Source organism: Pelodiscus sinensis, chromosome 1 (assembly GCF_052426305.1).
Source record: "Pelodiscus sinensis isolate ZL-2025 chromosome 1, ASM5242630v1, whole genome shotgun sequence".
Classification (NCBI taxonomy): Eukaryota; Metazoa; Chordata; order Testudines; family Trionychidae; genus Pelodiscus; species Pelodiscus sinensis.
Genome location: NC_143052.1, coordinates 313,038,043 through 313,059,140, shown reverse-complemented (window position 1 = coordinate 313,059,140; position 21,098 = coordinate 313,038,043). Strand labels below are relative to the sequence as shown.

Here is a 21,098-nt window from a genome sequence, read left to right as displayed (position 1 = left end):
AGTGAAATAAGTTTGAAGGAAAACAAACACAAAAAACCTGTTTAACATAATTATATTAGATAGAATTGCTGAAGCTCAAAATTCAATTTACTGCTGTAAGCATTAGAGAACACTAAACTGGGCTTAAATAACAGTAATACTGTATTGTGCAACTAAAATCTTATTTCTTCAATATAAAAAGTTGTATTTAAAATCAGTGTTAAATCAATATTTACACAGAACTAATGAAGTTAAAACAAAAAAAATTCAATAAAATCTGTTATTTCAGATAACATTTATATAAGAATAAAAATACCGTACATGAAGTTTTGATTAGTACAGCTGAAAAAATTCTCAAGGTATCCTCTTCTACGTGAGTTCAAAGTAGTATTAGCCTACTAACATCTAGTAAATCCAAGAAGTGTTTTATTATTGCAAAGATTCAAGTGGGAAGGAAGAATATTTAGAAAGCGAAATATTTACCCCACAGGTCTTAAATTTCTAATGTTTGCCACAGCATGGTATTTCAGGAAGAAAAGTTAATTTAATTTGTTGTTGAGTGCTAAATCTAACATGAAGGCAATGGTAAATACTATAAAAACTATGTTTAAAACGTCAGCTCTCTTGGAATGAAGAAAGGACCACAAACACCTTCCAACTGTGTTATTTTTAGGATTATCTAAAAAATGTTACTGTTATTTTATCCAAGCAATACCTCTGTATTGCATGATTGACGGGGCCTCTAATTTAATAATCCCAATATTCTGATACATATATCTTGTCAATTACAGAAAATATATATTTTAATAAAGGGCTTTTTGATGGACATAGTTTCAAAGATTCAATATTTAGAGCCTCCATCTGTTCATTCTTTAAAAAAAAGCTTTATCTAAATTCAGTATATAAAAATAAGAACCTGTTTTAAAAAGGAATGTGTAGACTTTACAGGCCCTTAGTTGAAAACCAACATGGACTTTCCTAAGCAATTTGTTTTAATATTAGTTGAACTTGTTTAACTGAGTAACAAGTTAGTTTATGTTCTTTATGGCCATAAAATTTTAGGACCTGGTTTTGGAAACAAAATGTACATCTTTCACTTTCATGCATGAAGTATAATCTAGTAGTTCTAAGGAAGGGAATAATCCCTTGGAATTTAGTGGAACTACACACAAGAAGTTAAGCATTTACAGGACTGGGGACTTTGCCATCGGATATACTATAAATATAACAGTATCTGGTGGGTTACATATTACCTTCATCACAACCAATCTTTTCAAAGTATCCTAAAGATACACATTCATTTTACTTGAACATATTTATTTTCCTTATGAAATCCTTGCAAATTAATGTTCTGCAAAGGATCTAGTTTTACTTTGTGTGCAGTTTTTATTACTTGATTTTAATTTATCTTGACCTCTAGTTAATGGGTGCATCATGTAAAACTGAAAACAAAAAAAAAACAAACAAAAAAAAACCACTTACATTTTGGAGACTGAGCAGCTACAAAATGACCCTTACAGTCTCTAAGCAATATGTACTGTCTAACATACAAAGTGTGGGCACATGACTTTCTAATAATATATCCATTGCACTGTAAAGCTCTTGAGTATTTCAAACATAAGGGCAAATTTAAAAGAAAAAACAGAAAATGAAGCAAGCGGGTCCACTGTGGAATAAGTAGGTTTTATGTATTGGCATTTCATTTGTGAAAACACAAGATGAAATTCTCTAATGGGTCACAAATGCAAATGAGTTTGCTTTACATTAACTGAATAGTCAATTAATCTCATGAATTCTTATTGGTTACTCGACTACACTGTATCAGAGGCTGCAGCACGGGGTGCCAGGTGGGGACTGGACCACGAGAGGAGCCAGTTTAAAAAAAAATCAGAGGCAGCAACACAGAGTGGCAGCAGCCCCTTTCTGGGGAGAAGGCTGAGCTCCCAGACCTAGCATGAGCTAGCACTGAACCAGGCCGCCTGCCCACCTGGCTCCTAATACACTTTAAATGCAGGGCTGCAGCAGGAGTAGGTCCCGGACACGGCATGAGCCAGGACTGAGCTGGGCTGCTAGCCAGCCTGCTAAAAAATTTACTGGAAGGGGAGGGGGAATGCATGTAATATAAGCTTTTGCTTACTGGTTAATCAACTACATCATTACATCCCCAACGTGGATGACAGAATTCTTTTTGGCATACTTGGCTGCCTTTGGTCAAGAAAGGCTCAGGACTGGAAGTGCAGAAATATATTGTATATTAGAACGGAGATGCTCTGAAGAAAACCATGTGGTATCTGTACGTATTATCCCTGGCTTGTATCACAGCTTATCATTTTCAGTCATTGCTCATTTTCAGTCATTCAAGTCACTTACAAAATAAATATGCAATGCTACTACTTGTATATGAACCAATGCCGTTAACATTTTGCGAATTAGTGTACCAATAATAGTGTGTGTTCACATTTCTTTTAAATAAAATACTAAGGAAAATGCTAATACACTGAGGAATATTCAAGTGAATATTCACCCACCGCAGAGATGTTTTTAGCTGAATTTAACAGTAACAAGACACTAGGACTAGATGGCATTCACCCAAGAGTTCTGAAATTGCGGAACTATTAACTGTGGTTTCTAACCTATTATTTAAATCAGCTTCTGTACCTAATGACTGGAAGATAGCGAACATAAAGCCAATATTTAAAAAGGACTCTAGAGGCAATCCTGGAAATTATAGACTGGTAAGTCTAACGTCAATATCAGGCAAATTAGTTGAAACTTTAGTAAAGAATAATATTGTAAGATGCAGAGACAAACATAATTTGTTGGGGGAAGTCAACATGGATTCTGTAAAGTGAAATCATGCCTTACTAATCTGCTAGAGTTCTTTGAGGAGGTAAACAAACATGTGTTCAAGGGGGAATCTAGTGGATATAGTATACTTAGATTTCTAGAAAGCCTTTGACAAAGTCCCTCACCAAAGTAAGTAAAGTAAGTTGTCATGGGATAAGACGGAAGATCCTTTGGTGGACAGATAACTGGTTAAAAGACAGGAAACAAAGGGTAGGAATAAATGGTAAGTTTTCAGAGTGAAGAGAGGTAACTAATGGGGTCCCCCAAGGATCTATCCTGGGACCAATCAATCCTATTCAACTTATTTATAAATGATCTAGAGAAATGGATAAACAGTGAGGTGACAAAATTTGCAGATAATACCAGAATGCTCAAGATAGTTAAGTCCAAAGCAGATTGTGAAGAGTTTCAAAATGATCTAACCAAACTAAGTGATTGGTCAACAAAATGGCAAATGAAATTTAATGTTGATAAATGTAAAGTAATGTGCATTGGAAACAATAATCCCAACTATACATACAATATGATGAGGACTAATTTGGCTGCAATTATTCAAGAGAGAGATCTTGGAGTCACTGTGGACAGTTCTCTGAAAACATCCACTCAGTGTGCAGCGGCAGTCAAAAAAGCAGATAGAATGTTAGGAATCATTAAAAAAGGAATAGAGAATAAGACAGAAAATATCTTATTGCCTCACATAAAATCATGGTTTGCCCACATCTTGAATACAGATGTGGTCACCTCATCTCAAAAAAGATATCTTGGCATTGGAAAAGGTTCAGAAAAAAGCAACCAAAATTATTAGAGGTTTGGAATGGATCCCATATGAAAAGAGATTAAAAAAGATTTGGACTTTTCATCTTAGAAAAGAGGAGACTAAAGGAGGATATGATAGAGGTCTATAAAATCACAACTGGTGTGGAAAAAGTGAATAAAGAAAAGTTACTCACTTATTACAACAATATAAGAACTAGGGGTCACCAAATGAAAATAATAGGCAGCAGGTTTAAAACAAACAAAAGGAAGTTTTTCTTCACTCAGCGCACAGTCAACCTGTAGAACTCCTTGCCAGAGGGTGTGGTGAAGGCTAGGACTTTAACATGGTTGAAAAAGAGCTATGTAGTTTAACGGCGGTTAGGTTCATCAATGGCTATTAGCCAGGATGGATAGGAATGGTGTCACTAGCCTCTGTCTGGAAATGGGTTACAGGGAAGGGATCACGTGAGGATTACCTGTTGTGTTCCCTCCCTCTGGGGCATCTGGTATTGACCACTATCGGCAGACAGGATACTGGGCTACATGGACTGTTGGTCTGACCCAGTATGGCCGTTCTTATGTTCTAGCTCTTTGACTGTATACCTTTAAACACTTGTCTACCCTTTAAATTTTACTAAAATTGTTATTATAGACTAGTTATTTTGATCTAAGCCCCTGTGTGGGTTCTCTTATTACAGAATAGAATGGACACACGGGAGTTTTCCAGAACAGAGATTTTGGTAAATTTCCAAATGTAGACAAGACCGTAGTAAGTGGCACTGAAGAGCAAAGCATATTTCAGATTTATTTATTACTTCACTACTTGGCACAGCAGTAAAGAGATCATGGGTTTTTTCACTTTCCTCACAGTAGGTTCAAATGGGCTCTGTTAATGGATGACATGGAGGGCTGAAGGCCATATGTCACAACTCATTATTTAAGTGTGTAGTGGATGTTCAGTGCAGGTACTCCATAAAAGAAGGCATACAATAACAGATTAATGGTTTGGGGAAAGGACTCAAGGAGAGGTGCTCAGTAACTGAGCGAGTTGGGGTTCCTATGATTTGTACAGCATGGAACCAACCCTCCATCATTATAGTCCATCTCACCCCTCTTATGAGGGGAGAGGTTGATAAGGTCCCGGTAATGTATTTGCTGGAGGGACCTGAATGGAAATGGAGGGAGGGAAAGTTGGTTGAAGCCCCCCAGACATTGTAAGGTTCTGACAATGGATCTGCTGGAGGGACATGAGTAGAAAAAGGGAGGGGAAACTAGTAAAGACACTCTCCCATCTCCCAAACCCAGTTTATTATAGGAGAAAACATGGGGAGGTTATCTGCACTGTACATGTTATCTGAAAGGTAGTCCCAGACATCAAATAATAAAATTGTGGCCTGACTAAACGTATATCAAATATCTCTTCTCCTTTTGGAATAGCTGAACAATTTCCAACTATAGATAAGACTTCACTTAGTAAGAGCCATTGAAAAGCAGGGCATATTCCAGAAGTATTTCGGATCATGGCTTGGTCCAAAATATTGAGGAAGGGAAATTGAGTTTAAACTGCTATTGAAAATTGAGAACAATAACTGAACGGTGTCTTCCTTTGTGGACTGAAATCAGTGTTTGGCTGGGAAATGTAAGGGGTGAATTTTATAATTTCTGAGCTACAGAACTCTACCTTTAGAAATTGGAGAAGCACAAAGTGAATTTGAGGCTGTCTATACTTGCAACTGATCGACAAAACTTTCATCTTTCACTCTCTTGCTTATGTGGGCTAGAAATATTTTGTCAGCAAAGGTGCACACCTCCCAACTTTGACTGTGCTAATACAGCCTTACTAAAAGTGATGTAGTTTAGATGTAGACATAGTGGGAGACCCTCATTTTGCCTTGCAACGCTGGTGTCATGACTGAACATGTAGGAATGATGCAGTGTGGTGATTAATGTAACATTCCAGTCATCTGCAAATTAACCTCCTCAAGTTACTATTAAATTGCCATAGCAGCATAAAATGATTGTATTAGAGGTGGTGCATCTGTATATCTATCTTGTGATTAAAATGAGAACTACAGTATTCAGCAGGTAAGCCCTGGATTTTACTTAATGTATCAAGTCAAAATAAAATTTCACATTTTAAATATCACTGACATATTACTATAATCTCAAACAACTAAGTTAAGCAATGTAATTGTTTAAATATTTTCACGAATAATCTAACGCGTATAAGTAGTAAGTCCAGAAAACTCAGATTCACATCAAGTAAAGATGTTAAAAACAAACAAAAACATACCACCAAACAAAAAGAGAATTTGTATAAAAAGTATGATTATTAAAGAAAAAAAGTGCTTTTCTTACTTTTCTTGCACGCCTATGCTGTAGAAGTTAAAACTCAAGGATAAAGTAGTGCTGGCATTGTATACATGTGAGTAATTACCCTTCTAACCTCAGAGACCTCCATTCCTCCAGTTTAGAATTAATCCAGATTTTATATAAATTTAGACAATGACCTTTCCTGAGTAGAGTTTTCCAGTTATTTTATGTTGTGGCAAAGTGAATGTGTTTGTAACATGTACTAGTACACACAAGAGATAAAGCAGAACCAATTTAACTCCTTTCATTGAGAATCTCTTGGAGTTATACTCTGAAAAGGTAACGTTTTCTGTTTAGGTTGTTTTTTTATTATTAATGTCAGAATAGTGGAGAGATAGCACCACCTAAGATAAGGCTGAGCTTTGCTAATTGTTTATCAATTTTTCTAAATGCACTAAATCCAACATGCTAGCCTTCAGGAAATTGTCTTCAAAACTGTTATGCTGCAACAGGGGCTGGGGCAGAATGTGTGATGCAAGTATGCAGTTATTTGATCGAGGAGTTCCCAATAACCATAACCGACACTATGAACTTCTTTCCTTTTTCAACATGCAGTGAAATATATGTAACTAGTAAGATTATCTTTGGTATGACACAATATGGACCAGGGAATATTTCTTGGGGTAAATTTGGAATCATTTAGGGTACGTCTACACTACCACCCTAGTTCGAACTAGTCACTCTCGTTCGAACTAGGGTGGCTAACGTAGGCATTCAAACTTGCAAATGAAGCCTGGGATTTAAATATCCTGGGCTTCATTTGCATGTTCACGGGCGGGCGCTGTTTTTAAATGCCCGTAGTTCGAACTACCTGCCCGCGGCTACACGTGGCACGGACTAGGTAGTTCGAATTAAAGCTCCTAATTCGAACTACCGTTAAACTTCCTTGCAGGAGGAATATTTAAATCCTGGGCTTCATTTGCAAGTTCGAATGCCTACATTAGCCATCCTAGTTCGAACTAGGGTGGCAGTATAGACATACCCTCAGATACAGCTCTCTCTCTCTCCTAATAAAGAGGTGATTTTAGTATTCAAATTGCTCTATGTGCATGATAAGATTTTCTTTGCATAATTGGGTTTGAGGTAGATTTTGGGTTGGGGAAGGAGGAGGGAGAAATACATTTTGATGAATGAGTCCAGATCACACCACTCGAGCCATTGTCAGGCTGTATTCATCTCCATGGAGTGTCTGGATTTGCCTGAAAATGTCCCCTTGAGATGAATGAATCTCTTCACACTTTTGTAATCCTCCTATGTTGCAAGTTGTGCAGAACCCCTTCACCCTAAGCTCATCCCAAGAGTGCAATACAGACTTTGGGGTTATCCTCCTTTCACTTTTGCTACCACCATCTGGTAGATGTGCTCTTTACTAGCTTTTTCTTTTAAAATCACCTAACTGTCCTTTATAGGCAACATATGGGGGGGGGGGGGAAGAGAGGGGAGGAGGGATCACATGCACCTGATTTTAATATGTGAAGCCGGGTGCCCTCACTCTGCCACTCTCCCGTGCTCTCCCTCCCTCCCTCGCACAGGGTTACCTTTGCTGCCTTTGATCCTGCTGGTGCGAGGAGGCACAAAGGAGAGCAGAGTAAGTAGCTGAGTGACAGTGAAGTGTCCCAGCTACCTTGTGCTTTCCAGTCATGCTCCCTTCACTTACTACCGCTTCCTCAAAAACCAAGGGAAATTCACTGCCCAAAAAACTTCATTGAGGCCAATGTTAAGGTTGACTAAATGTGCTCTCTCCCTCCAGAAAAGAACCCCAGTTATGGCAAAAAAAGACAGTTACTTACCTGTAACTGTTGTTCTTCAAGATGTGTTGCTCATGTACATTCGAATGAGGTGTGTGTGTGCCGCATGCATGGTTTCTGGAGCATCTTTTGCCCAGTGGTACCCATTGGGCCAGCAGGTCACCCTCTGGAGTGGCGCCTCTATAGCGGAACATAAATACCCCTACCAGTGCTCCCCTCCCCAGTTCCTTCTTGCCGGAGACTCCTACGAAGGAGAAGTAGAGGGGGAAATCGAATGGACATGAGCAACACATCTTGAAGAACAACAGTTACAGGTAAGTAACTGTCTTTTCTTCTTTTAGTGATTGCTCATGTGTATCCACATGATACACAAGGATATCCAAGAGGACAATCTCTAGGCCGAGACTGGCAATCCCTTCATCCTTTCTGCAAAGGAAATAAATAGCTGAGATGATTTGCAAAATGCCTCGTTCTGTCTTGTTGTTGTTGGTTGTCTCTCGGGAGCCGAAGAAGACATGTTGTGCATTTCATTTGTGGAAACGCATGTGGCTCCAGAGCCCAAATGTCGAAGCACACATGCAGTTACAGATAGGGCATGGGATGCCGGATGTTAGGACAGGAGAGAATGCAGCTCTAGGTCGTCTTTCACATGCAGCTACGAGGCGTTGGCAGCTGTCATCCTCAAACTTTGCCTCCGCTTTCCTTGTAAGGGAATACCAATTAATCCTGTCTGCAGCAACTAGTTCAAATTGTCAAGGCTGAAGGCCTGTCCACTGCAAGTTGGTCTTCAGATTGTCCTTATACCTTTCCTCGGGCGTCCCTGTTTGCAACTACCACGTACCAGTTCCCCGTAGAACAGCTGCCTCGGGATCCTGCTTTCGTCCATGCGGAGAATATGGCCAGACCATCGAAGCTGGGTCTGGAGGATCTTGGCTTCTATGTTTGTGGAACTAGCTCTGTCAAGCACTTCTTGGTTAGTAATTTGGTCCTACCAGCGTACTCGCATGATTGATTGTAGGGAGTGCGTGTGAAACTGCTCCGTCCACTTGATGTGCCTACGGTAGAGGATCTGTGTTTCGCAGCCATACAGGAGAGAGATGAGGACCACGGCATTATATACCTTGAGTTTAGTTGAAAGGCGAATATCTTTGTGCTGGAGAACTTTAATACATAATCTCCCAAGTGCCTGACTGGCTTTCTGGAACCTTGCTGTAATCTCTTTGTCAAGGGACCCATCACTTGATATTGTGCTGCCCAAATACTTAAAGTTGTCCACTACCTTGCCATCGATAGTGATGCATGGCTGTGGAGGAGCACTTTTTGATGCAGGCTGGAAGAGGACTTCTGTCTTTCCGAGGCTAATTGGGAGACCGAACAGTTTGGATGCTTTAGAGAATCTGTCAGTGATGGTCTGCAGGTGGTTCTCTTGGTGTGCCATAAGGGCGCAGTCATCAGCAAACAGCGCTTTGGTGATAATTCTCTCCAGTGTTTTGGTCTTTGCAGTAAGGCGTCTCAAATCAAACAGTGAACCATCCCAACGGTATCTGATGTAAATACCAAGATCTAAGTCTCTGACAGCATGCACGAGGACTCGAGTGAGGAACAAGTTAAAAAGCACCGGGGCGAGTACGCAGCCCTGCTTCACGCCATTGGAGATGTTAAATTTCTCAGACGGCACACCATCCAAGAGTACCTCTCCTGTCATGTTCTCGTGAAACAGCTTGATGAGTGAGATGAACTTCGGTGGGCAACCCAGCTTCCTGAGGATGATCCACAATGCATCTCTGTTAACCGGGTTGAATGCCTTCATCAGATCAATGAAGACAGAGTAGAGGTTCATATTCTGCTCAAGGCACTTCTCTTGCACCTGTTTCATTACAAAGATCATATTGATAGTACTGCGATTAGGGTGGAAACCACATTGTGACTCGGGGAAACTCACTTCTGAAACTGTTGAAATAAGCCTGTTCAGGATGATGCGGGCGAAGATTTTCCTGGCAATGGAAAGCAGTGAAATACCTCTGTAGTTCCCGCAGTCGGCTCTTGCACTCTTATTTTTGTACAGAGCAACTATCGCGGCATCATGGAGGTCAGATGACATTTCTTCCTCTTCCCAAATACTGGTCAAGACATTATGAAAAACGTTAAGTGACTCCTCATTAAATGCCTAGTACAGTTCTGCAGGAATTCCATCCTTGCCGGATGCCTTGCCATAATTCATCTGCCTGACGGCCTTTCTAACTTCATCAATAAATGGAGGATCTCCCAGGTCTTCTGGGTTGGTTTCTGAGGGATCTGTTCTCCAGTGCTGGCTGACTGACTGATGATGAACGATTCAGGAGTTGACTAAAATACTCTTTCCACTGGTTATTAATGCCAGCCTTATCCCTGATCAACGTGGCTCCGTCTGCAGACAACAAGGGGGCAGAGCTAGACTTGGAAGGACCAAAGACTGACTTGATAGAGCTGAAGAACTCCCTTAGGTTGTTTAAGTCAGCACAATGTTGCACCTCTTCAGCTTTCTTCTCTCACCACTGATCGTGCATTTTGCAGATTTCTCGTTGAGCCTGGGCCTGGAGGAACTTAAACCTGTCTTTCTTAGAGATGGAGCCTGGGTCATTCTGCCACTCCATAAATGCCTTGTTCTTCTTGGCAAGCAGGTCCTCATGTTCTCATCAAACAAGTCTTGATTGCGTTTCTTAGGACCACGCACTGACTTCGCTGTCTCTATCACCATTTCTCTCAACTGGCTTCACTTCTGAATTGGACCTCCAAACAATGGTCCGTTGGCAGTCAATCCCTTCAGCCTTTCTGCAAAGGAAGATGAGATGATTTGCAAAATGCCTCATTCTATCTATGAAAAAAGCGAATGCCCTTTTTGCATCCAGAGAAAAGAACGGTTACTTACCTGTAACTGTTGTTCTTCAAGATGTGTTGCTCATGTCCATTCGAAGTAGGTGTGCGCACCGCATGCACCATGTCTTCCGGAGCGTTTTCCCTAGCGGTACCTGTAGCGCCGGCAGGGCACCCCCTGGAGTGGCGCCACCATGGCGGGGCATAAGTACCCCTGCCGGCGCTGCCCCACCTCAGTTCCTTCTTGCCGGACACTCCAACGAAGGGGAGGTAGGGTGGGAGTCGAATGGACAGGAGCAACACATCTCGAAGAACAACAGTTACAGGTAAGTAACCGTTCTTTTCTTCGAGTGGTTGCTCATGTCCATTCGAAGTAGGTGACTACCAAGCTAACCCCACGGAGGAGGGGTCAGAGCAGTCATACCACCGGAGTCATGAAGTGAGGTGAACAATAAACGGATTTATTTGAACAGTTCAACACTTATAAGGCACCATTTAAGAACAAAGACAACCGGAACATATTTACATATTTACATCACAGATTTGAGGACTGCAGAGCCCACCCTTGCATCCTCCCTGGCCTGCTGAGGTAGCGCATAGTGTGTTGCAAACGTGTGAAGGGAAGACCAGGTGGCTGCTCTGCAAATTTCTGTGATTGGTACCTGGGCACCAAAGGCCACCGAGGACGCCTGCGCCCTGGTGGAGTGTGCCTTCACCCTGGGTGGGGTTTTACCAGCCAGGTGATAGCAGTCTGTGATGCATTGCACCACCCATCTTGATAGCCTTTGCGTGGAAATAGGAGACCCTTTCACCCTGTCCCCAAATGCAATAAACAATTGTTGTGATTTACGGAACGGCTTGGTCCTATCAATGTACAATGCCAGTGCCCGCTTGGCGTCCAGGGAGTGCAGAATCCGCTCCTTAGAGGAGGCATGAGGTTTTGGGGAAAAAAACGGGAGATAAATCTCCTGGAACAGGTGGAATGGTGATACCACCTTCGGGAGGAAGGCTGGATGAGGCCGTAGCCTTACATTGTTATGGGAAAAAACAAGGTAGGGCGGGTCTACAGTTAGCGCCCTTAGTTCTGACACCCTTTGAGCCAATGTAATAGCCACAATGAAAGCAACCTTCAATGAAAGGTGCAGCAGGGAACATGTGACCAGCAGTTCAAAGGGAGGTAGCATAAGTCTGTGGAGGACCACGTTAAGGTTCCAGGTGGGAAGCGGGGCCCTCACCGAGGGGTACAGTTTTTCCAGGCCAGTAAGAAAATGTTTAACCACTGGGTTAGAAAAAAGGGAGACTCCTGCCATACCAACATGGAAGGCGGAGAGAGATGCCACATGGACTTTGATAGAAGAGAAAGATAGGCCACTAGACCAAAGCTGGAAAAGGTAGTCAAGAATACTTGGAATAGGAGCCAAGGACGGGTGTACTCCTCTCCAGGACGCCCAAGCGCCACCACTTGGCAGCGTATGACCGCCTAGTAGAGGGTTTCCTGCTACTGAGGAGAACCATCTGAACCTCTTGGGAACATTCCTTTTCAGGTTGGTTCAACCACGGATAAACCATGCCGTTAGGTGGAGAGACCGGAGATCCGGGTGAACCATGATCCCTTCGCCCCAGGGTTGAGTTAGCAGATCCCAGACTAGAAGGAGTGTTATTGGGTCCTGGACAAGCATGTCCACCAGGATGGGGAACCAGAATTGTCTGGGCCACCTGGGGGCTATGAGAATGATCGAGGACCGAAAGGTCATAGAATCATAGAATCATAGGACTGGAAGGGACCTCGAGAGGTCATCGAGTCCAGCCCCCTGCCCTCAAGGCAGGACCAAGCTCCGTCTACACCATCCCTGACAGATGTCTATCTAACCTGTTCTTAAATATCTCCAGAGAGGGAGATTCCACCACCTCCCTTGGCAATTTATTCCAATATTTGACCACCCTGACAGTTAGGAATTTTTTCCTAATGTCCAATCTAAACCTCCCTTGCTGCACTTTAAGCCCATTACTCCTTGTCCTGTCCTCAGAAACCAAGAGGAACAAATTTTCTCCTTCCTCCTTGTGACACCCTTTTAGATATTTGAAAACCGCTATCATGTCCCCCCCTTAATCTTCTTTTTTCCAAACTAAACAAGCCCAGTTCATGAAGCCTGGCTTCATAGGTCATGTTCTCTAGACCTTTAATCATTCTTGTCGCTCTTCTCTGTACCCTTTCCAATTTTTCCACATCTTTCTTGAAATGTGGCGCCCAGAATTGGACACAGTACTCCAGCTGAGGCCTAACTAGTGCAGAGTAGAGCGGCAGAATGACTTCATGAGTTTTGCTTACAACACACCTGTTGATACAACCTAGAATCATATTTGCTTTTTTTGCAACAGCATCACACTGTTGACTCATATTCAACTTGTGGTCCACTATGACCCCTAGATCCCTTTCCGCCATACTCCTTCCTAGACAGTCGCTTCCCATCTTGTATGTATGGAACTGATTGTTCCTTCCTAAGTGGAGCACTTTGCATTTCTCTTTATTAAACTTCATCCTGTTTACCTCTGACCATCTCTCTAACTTGCTAAGGTCATTTTTAATTATGTCCCTATCCTCCAAAGAAGTTGCAACCCCACCCAGTTTGGTATCATCTGCAAACTTAATAAGCGTACTCTCTATCCCAATATCTACATCATTGATGAAGATATTGAACAGTACGGGTCCCAAAACAGACCCTTGCGGAACCCCACTTGTTATCCCTTTCCAGCAGGATTTAGCACCGTTAACAACAACTCTCTGACTACGGTTATCCAGCCAATTATGCACCCACCTTATCGTGGCCCTATCTAAGTTATATTTGCCTAGTTTATCAATAAGAATATCATGCGAGACCGTATCAAATGCCTTACTAAAGTCTAGGTATATGACATCCACCGCTTCTCCCTTATCCATAAGGCTCGTTATCCTATCAAAGAAAGCTATCAGATTAGTTTGGCATGACTAGTTCTTCACAAACCCATGCTGGCTATTCCCTATCACTTTATTACCTTCCAAATGTTTGCATATGATTTCCTTAATTGACCAGGTCCTCGCCCTGGTCAAAACCCTGGAAATTAGGGGAAACGGGGAAAAGGCATAGAGAATGCCCTCTGCCACACAGTCATCAGGGCATCCCCCAGGGAATATTTCCCCATACCCAGTAGGGAACAATAGTTCCGGCACTTTGCATTGTGTTCCGATGCAAACAGGTCTAGGAGGGGATAACCCCACCTGTGGAAAACCCGACGGAGAGCGGCATCCTTGAGCGACCACTCGTGGGCTCCAAAGGATCTGCTCAGGGTGTCTGTTAACAGATTCTTGCATCCCGGAAGGTACTCTGCCCGTGGCTTGATGTCATGTTCCACACACAGGTGCCAGAGCAGCAGGGCCTCTTTGCAGAGGGGAGGTGACCGGGCTCCCCCTTGCTTGTTGATATAAAAGACCGCTGCCGTATTGTCCAAACGAACCAGGATCGAGCGGTGAGAGAGCCTTGGTAGGAAGGCTTTGCAGGCCCTCCTCACCGCCCGCAATTCCCGGACGTTTATGTGGAGGGTATGTTCCGAGGGGGACCAAAGGCCTTGAGTCCTGTGTCACCCCAGGTGTGCTCCCCAGCCCAGGTCTGATGCATCGGTGACCAGCGTGAGGGAGGGGAAAGGGGCAGTGAAAGGGACCCCGCTGCACACCACGGTTTCCTGGGTCCACCACCGGAGGGAGGTCAGGATTTCCGGGGGCACGGTTATAATTGAGTCCCAAAGACCCCGGGACTGGTTGAAGGTCTTCGCCAACCAAGCCTGTAGGGGTCTCATTCTCATTCTGGCGTGGCGCACCGTGTACGTGCAAGCCGCCATATGACCCAGGAGCCTGGAGCAGACCCGAGGGGTCGTGATAGGGGACCGGGTTAACCCCGAGATCAGCTCCACTATGGAGAGGAATTTGCTCTTGGGGAGGAAAGCTCTTGCCACCCTCGCATCGAGAAGGACCCCCATGAACTCCAGATGCTGGGAGGGAGTCAGGAACGACTTTTCGTCGTTTAGCATAAGCCCGAGTCTTAGGAAGAGGGCCTTCGTGAGTGTCACGTGAGCTTTTACCTGCTCGTATGAGCGACCTCGGATTAGCCAATCATCAAGGTACAGGAACACATGTATCCCTTTGTTTGCGGAGGAACGCCGCAACCACAGCCATACATTTGGTGAATACCCTTGGTGCCGTGGATAACCCAAAGGGGAGCACCATAAACTGAAAATGGTGTTGGCCGACCATAAACCTGAGGAACCTCCTGTGGCTGGTTCTGATTGCCACGTGGAAGTAGGCGTCCTTGAGGTCGAGGGTCGTGTACCAGTCTCCTAACTGTAGCACTGGGATGACCGAGGCTAGGGTCACCATTCTGAACCTGTGTTTTATGACCGCCTTGTTCTAATTTCTGAGGTCCAAGATGGGACGGACCCCTCCCTTTGGTTTGGGGACAACAAAATATCAGGAGTAGAATCCCCTTCCCCGCAGGTGTAAGGAAACCTCCTCTATTGCCCCTTTTACAAGGAGCACAGACACCTCCTGGCGCAGGATGTGTTCGTGAGGAGTGTCCCTTAGTGGGAATGGAGAAGGGGGGTTTGAAGGCGGTGGGCCCAGGAATGGGATGGTATAGCCCCCATTTACGATGTTTAAAACCCAGGCGTATGATGTAATTAGTGCCCAGGCACGGGCAAAAAGGGATAACCTGGCCCCAAACGGGGACCCAGGGTGGGAGACTGGTACAGGACCCTCGAATAGCGCGTCAAAACTGTGGCTTGCCCTGATGGAAAGGGCCATGGGGACATCCCCGCTGGTTATCCGCCCTGGGGCGACGCCGCCGACCCCTAGCGCGCTAGGGGTGGACAACCGCCCCGGAACCTCCACCGGGGGACCTGGGACTGTGCTCTCCCCTGCTGTCGATAGAGCAGCTGTCGACGCTGCGGGGCAGGCGTGTGGATGCCCAAGGATTTCAACGTGGACCTTGTGTCCTTCAGGGTGTGGAGCCTAGAGTCGGTGTGCTCCGAGAACAAAGTGTTTCCCTCGAACGGCAAGTCCTGGATTGTATTTTGCACGTCAGGGGGAATCCCTGACACGTGCAGCCAAGTTACGCGACGTATCAAGACGTCGGTCTCCATGGTGCGGGCTGCTGAGTCAGCGGTATCCAAGGATGCCTGGAGGGCAGTTCGTGCGATGACTTTGCCCTCGGAAGCAATGGCTGCGAACTCCTGGCGGTCCTCCGCTGGGAGCCGATCCCTGAATTTTTCGACTGCCTGCCAGGTATTGAAGGCATACCGGCTTAACATCGCCTGCTGGTTCATGATGCGGAGCTGTAGTGCCCCTGTGGCGTAAACCTTACGGCCCATCAGATCCAGCCATTTAGGCTCTCTTGCCTTTGGAGATGGGCCAGGCTGAGGGAGCCGTTCCTTTTGGGCCGTGGCCTGCACGACCAAGGATCCTGGGATGGGTTGCGAATACAAATGCTCATGTCCCGAGTGCGGGACATAATAGCGCCTCTCGACCCCTTTTAAGGTAGGGGTCGCCGGCGTCTGCCACAGGGCCTTAGAGATCTTGGTCACCGTTTTATTGAGCGGTAAAGCCAACCGCGTGGGCGCGTCCTCAGTGATGATGTCCATCATTGGATCCGTGTCCTCAACGACAGGTTCCACTGGGATGGCTAGATTCAATGCCATGTGCCGGACAAGTTCCTAGTGCATACGGGCATCCATGGTAGGCAGACTAGGTGCTGGGTCTGTTAGAGCCTCGTTGGGGGACGACGACGAGGACGACTCCTGGGTTGGGATAGAGCCAGATGGCGCCAAGTGCGGTGGCGGTTGTACATCCTGCGTACCCTGCGGGTACATCTCCGCTGCCGGTGCCTGCGCCATCAGATCTGGTTGTGACACTCCAAGTGGAGAGGGGGCCTGAGACAGGGACGCCGAAGGTTGGGAGCGGTGACCCGACGGCTCCGACACCGAAGGAGGGGGCGCCGGGCCCTGCCACTGATGGTAGGCCCAGGGAGTCCAGAATGGCCACTGCGGATGCGGAGGCCAAGTTTGCTGAGGACGGTCCCACCGGTGCTGGGACTGAGACCTGTGGGACGAGGAAGCTCCTGAGGACCCTGACCGAACAGAGGTTGCGTTGGAATCTGACGAATAATCGGACTCCGGCCAAGGCGGAGCCAAAGAGGAGTGTGGGGCAAACCTTGCCATAGATTCTGGCTTGCCCGCGTGAGTATGGCGGGGCCGGACGAGTTGTGGGACCGGGGGACCCATGGCCGGTGCCGGGAGAGTCGACGCCGGCAGCTGCGGCACCGGGGTGCCCAGGCCCGGCGCCAGTAGGATAGTCGCAGGCAGTTGCGGCACCGGGGTGCTCAGGCCCGGCACCGATAGTGTGGATAGTGTTAGTTGCGGCACCGGGGTGCCTAGGCCAGGTGCCGGGAAAGACGCCGCCGTCACGTACAGTACCGGGGGCGGTGCCGTAGGAGCCGCCGACTGCCATCGGGCTGAATCCGATGCTTGTGAGGGCGCGGCGATGGACATCAACTCCAGGAGGCCCGGTGCCATGGAGGGGAGAGACGCCTGAGTAAACGTCTGAGAGACTCCACATAGAAAGGGGGTACGGCACCGGTACCACCAGGTGGGGGGCTGGCAAGGAGCTGGGCTGCACCGAAGATCGAGCGCGGCCCGAAACTGACCGGGACTGGCGAACCGGCGTCGAGAACGGTGCCGTGGTAGCGATCGGTACTGACCCCACATGGGGTGGTCCCGACGCATGGGTTGCCTTAGCATGCCGACCTGGGCCATGCTTGGGCGAAGTTGTAAGCAGTTGAGCTTCTGGCGAGGGGGATCTCGACCCTTCCGTCTCAACCGACGACGGAGGGGAGGTCGTGAGGCTAATGAGGTCTTGGGCCATTTCAAAAGTGTCTGGCGTGGACGGTCGGTGCGAAGGGAGGCGACCGGGGCTATCGGGGTCTCCCCACCGACTGCAGTGCGCCACAGGCGATGTGTGCACCGGTGAGCCAGCACCGCCGTGCCTGACCGAGGCCGACTTTTTTGCTGGGAACCGTCCGCGGGATGTTTTCACCCTGTTGGATGGGGGAGAATGAGACCGGTGCCGAGACTTCGACGCCGACGCACAGTGCCGGTGAGGGGCCTCACGCGTGGAAGCCGGTGCACTGCGCACCGTAGGCTGTTCCGGCGGCACCGGTTGTAGTGCTGTCTCCATGAGGAGAAGCTTTAGGCGGGAAACTCTTTCTTTCCTCGTGCGGGTCGTAAAAGACTTACAGATCTTGGAAGCAATTGCAAGAAGAGCTTCACCCAGGCACTTAAGGCAACTGTTGTATGGGTCACCTCTGGGCATAAACTTCCGGCAGTCAGTGCACACCTTGAAGCCTTGCGGCCCTGGCATTCCTCACCCCCAGAGGGGGGAAGGATAAAACAAAGAACCTAACTATCTAACTAATAGAACTATTTACAGATAAGTGATAGAATGGGAACCATTAACTAACTAGAGACTAAGAGAGACAGAGACGCTCCAACGACCGTCACGGCGGTAAGAAGGAACTGAGGTGGGGCAGCGCCGGCAAGGGTACTTATGCCCCACCATGGCGGCGCCACTCCAGGGGGTGCCCTGCCGGCGCTACGGATACCGCTAGGGAAAACGCTCCGGAAGATGCGGTGCGCACACCTACTTCGAATGGACATGAGCAACCACTCGAAGAAGAATATAGGGCCTGTTCCTTAGGGGAGCAGTGGGGCTTCAGAAAGAAGACCGGTAAATATATGCCCTGTGACATATGGAACAAGGAAACTACTTTGGAAAGGACGGCTGGGTGGGAGTGTAGCCTGACCCTATCTGCGGAGAACGCTAGGTAAGGAGGTTCTACAGTCAGAGCCCTGAGCTCAAACACCCTGTGCGCCAAAGTAATGGCTACTATAAAGGCCACCTTGAGTGACAGGTACTTAAGCGAGCATGTGGCTAGCGGCTCAAACGGGGGAGACATAAGTTTAGTAAGTACCAGGATAAGGTACCACTGAGGCACAGGTGCCTATACGTGTGGAAACAACCTGTTGAGACCTTTGAGGAACCTCTTAACCACCTGGTTAGTAAACAGGGATCTGTTGCCCACCCCAAGGTGGAAGGCCAACAAGGCTGCCAAATGGACCCTGATAGATGAGGAAGATAGGCCTGCTTGGCACAGCTCAAAGAGGTAGTCAAGGACAGCCGGTATCGGGGCTGAGCAAGGGTCTACTTACCTCCTGGCTGCCCAAAGGGAAAACCTTTTCCATTTAGCTGCATAGGATGACCTGGTAGCCGGTTTTCTGCTCCCCAGCAGAACCGCCTGCACACCCTCAGAACATGCAAGCTCTGGCTCTGTCAGCCATGGCTAAGCCAAGCTGTCAGGAGGAGGGATCTGATGTTAGGGTGATAAAGGAGACCTCCCTCCCAGGTCTGCAGAACGAGCGGGAGAGGTCATGGCTTGTCCCACACCATTTCCAACAGGATGGGATACCAGAACTGTCTGGGCCAGTCCGAGGCTATCAGGATGACCCGAGACTTGGACTTCCTGATTTTGGCTAGAACCGTGGGAATAACGGGGAACCAGAGAAAGGCATACAGCAGGCCCTGTGGCCAAGGTGTGACCAGGGCATCCTCTTTGGATTCCATTCCCATGCCCAGGAATGAGAAGTAACCAGGGCACTTCTAGTTTGCCTCTGTGGCAAACAGGTCCACCCGGGGATGACCTCACTTCTGGAAAAGAGGTAGAAGAACTGCGTCCTTCAGGCACCACTCATGGGCTCTGAAGGACCTGCTCAATGCGTCTGCCAGTGTGTTCTTGCAACCTGGCAGGTATGCTGCCTGGAGACGAATGTTGTGGGCTATGCAGAACTCCCACAGGAGAACTGCATCCTGGCAGAAGGGAGAGGAATGAGCCCCCCCCATTTGTTTATATAGAACATGGCTGCCATGCTCTCCAGTAGTACCAACACAGATTTCCCCGAGAGATTGGCTAGGAAGACCTTGCACGCCCTTCTGACAGCTCTCAACTCCCTGAGGTTTATATGTAGGTCTCTCTCTCAAGAGCATCCCACAGCCCTTTTATCCTGTGGTACGCCATATGTGCATATGCCCCAACCCTTGGGACATCGGTTATTAGCATGACCGAGAGGACCTCCGTCAGAAAAGGCACCTCCTTGCACACCTTGTCCTCTCGAGTCTACCATTGCAAGGAGCTGACCACCTCCTGAGGCAACGTCAGAACGGAGTCCTAATGAAATCTGGCCTGGTTGAAAGACTTCGCTAGCCAGGCCTGCAGCGATCTGAGTCTCGACCTGCCGTGCCGAACAACATATGTGCAGACTGCCATATGCCTGAGCAATTTCATACAAGTCCGTGCCGTAGTGAGCAGGGACAGCATCAGGCTGTGCACCATGGAAGCCATCGCCAGGAATCTGGCCTTGGGGAGGTAAGCCCGCCCCCTTCTGGCATCTATGTAAGCCTCCATGAACTTTATGTCCCGAGAAGGTGTTAAGAATGACTTTTCCTCATTTATCATGAGCCTGAGCTCCCTGAAAAGGGCCCTTGTAAATGATATATGGGTTACCACCTGGTCCCTGGACTGGCCTCAATTGAGCCAGTCGTCCAAGTACGGAAAAACCTGTACCCCATGTCTTCTAAGAAAGGCCACCACAACAGCCATACATTTTGTAAAAACGCTTGGGGCATTGGAAAGCCCAAAGGGGAGCACGGTAAACGAAGTAATTCTGCGCCACTATGAACTGGAGGAATCTCCTGTGAGTTGGCTGAATGGTCACATGAAAATAGGTGTTCTTTAAATCGAGGGGCGCATACCAGTTCCCTATTTCTAGGGCCAGAATGATGGAGGCCAGCGTCACCATCCTGAACCTCGTTTTCCTTATCCATCTGTTGAGGTTTCTGAGATCCATGATAGGCCGGAGCCCACCCTTCGGCTTGGGGATAATAAAATAATGGGAATAGACCCCCTCTGCCCTCCAAGTGAGGTGGAACCCTTTCTACTGCTCCTTTTTCGATGAGCGAGAGGACCTCCTGATGGAGCAGGAACTCATGACAAGGGTCCCTGAAGAGGGACTGGGAGGGAGGGAGGGACTGGGAGGGAAGGTGGCAAACTGAGAAAGGGGATGGAGTAACGCATCCTTACCAAGCCCAGCACCCACTTGTCGGAAGCCCAGCACCCACTTGCTAGGATCTGTTGCACTAACAGCGAAGCTCCAACGACCATCACAGGCGGTAAGAAGGAACTGGGGAGGGGGAGCGCCAGCAGGGGTATTTATGCTCCGCTATAGGGGGAGTGCCACTCCATGGGGCGAACTGCCGGCCCAATGGGTACCACTGGGGAAAAAACACTCTGGAAACTGTGCACGTGGTCCGCGCACACCTCATTCAAATGCACGAGCAATCACTCGAAGAACTAACGTAAATGTCTGTAATCCAGGAAGTGAAGGTACAATCTAGCTCAGAGACGGGTA

At 47.1% G+C, this 21,098-nt stretch overlaps 1 protein-coding gene across 2 annotated transcripts in view; it reads right to left on the bottom strand.

Annotated features, from left to right (window-relative positions):
• IFT88 (intraflagellar transport 88) overlaps positions 1-21,098 on the bottom strand; it is a 105,216-nt gene that overhangs the window by 16,957 nt on the left and 67,161 nt on the right. The window lies entirely within an intron of this gene.